The sequence below is a fragment of the Chenopodium quinoa genome, unplaced genomic scaffold, assembly GCF_001683475.1.
Source record: "Chenopodium quinoa cultivar QQ74 unplaced genomic scaffold, ASM168347v1, whole genome shotgun sequence".
NCBI lineage: Eukaryota > Viridiplantae > Streptophyta > Magnoliopsida > Caryophyllales > Amaranthaceae > Chenopodium > Chenopodium quinoa.
In genome coordinates, this window is record NW_018744757.1 from 1,230,252 (window position 1) to 1,231,950 (window position 1,699).

Sequence of the window (1,699 nt, forward strand, 5' to 3'; positions counted from 1 at the left end):
AATGTTGGGAGGGCGATGTCATAAGTCAACACGTTAAGTGATTGATTTGTGCGTCGTTTCTTAAGATATGGTATCTTTGGATACCCAAGCCTTTTTTACCTTAGAACGGCATCGCGTAAATCTTGACTTATGGCATGCTTATGTGATTATGTGACTATGCAACGTGTTAGGATAGTCTTCTTTTTCTCTTTTAAGTTTGGTCTAGGTTCCCAATTAAGAAGTTGTCTCTTTGTGATTCAGCGTCATTGTAGGGAATATTTCAAGCATTATCCCAAACTTGAACCCCTCTGTGATCATACACTTAAGTACGGTGGCGTCCAAAGGGAAGGAAGCTAGAGCAAACGAGTTGCCAAAAAGTTTTAGGAACTTGTAAACCGTTCACAGGGTAAAGCTTACACCCCTTAACGATCCAGGAGTTCTTCTACTCCAATAGGTCTGGAACCATGATTGGTAATTCGGGGAGGAAGGTAAAAACCCAACCTAAAAGAGATTGAACCTGCCCTAATAATAGGCGTCTACTTTATTCTGATCGTATTCATGTGCGCTTTCTAACTAACATGCAATCAATAGGTTTACCCTAAACCTATTTATCTATGTTTGTTAAACATTAATGCACAAATAAATCAATTATTGGCGATCACTTGATTTATAATCATAAACCCTAAACAAGATTATTAATCATCTATTTAAGCATGATTACAAGTACCAATTCCCTTTAAACATGCATAAAAGACGTGATCAAGCAATAACAATAAATATCAAGCAGCATATTAATAAATGATCATAATCATAATCAAAACCATAATAAAAAAATTTATCATGTTAAAGCATAATAATAATAGCAAGATCCTAGGCATGATACTAACAAGATTAATAACAAACCCTAGCATGTCACTAAACAATAAAAATCAAAGCTTTAACCCTAACATGATACTAACATGCTATTAGGAAAGAAAATAGGAAGCATCATAGAAATCTTAATTGATATAAGCAAATCACCCTAAATATCATACTAGGAATCATTGTTGTCATTCAAAAACATCAAGCATCCTAACATGATACTAGTAATCATAATAACAACCTAGATATGATTTCTAAACCATAATATCAATAAATCAATTAAACCACTTACTTGGATGCCTCATACCTCTTTCTAATAACAAAATACACACGTTAGTAACTTCAAGGAAAATAATAAAACCATTAAATCAAATAATTAAAAGAGACATTTGGGACCAAACCCTCATAAATCAAAACCTTTCACCTCTAGGGCAAAGGCAACTTCGAATAATGCTAGGTGTGTCTAGTGCTAATATATGAGGAATTGTGTTTGTAAAAGGGCTAGATTAGAAAGAGAGAGAGAATCATGAAATTCATGATGAGAGTTGATGAGAGAGAGAATTAGAGAATTGATAGAAATTGATGGTTAAAAACGAAGGTTTTAGGAAGGCTATTTATACAGAAAATCAACCGGACGGATATAAAAACAAATCACAATTTCGAAGAGAATAAAACATATTAGCGCCAGGCGCTAAGGCTAGCTCTAGGCGCTAAGCATTAGCCCCAGGCGCTAATCCTATCGTTAGGTGCTAGAAATTAATTCCACGCATTTTCTAAATGTTGATAAAATTTAGCCGTACAAAAGGGCAAAATCGTATTTTCCTTAATAACACTTCATTATTCTAATTACAACTTTCAA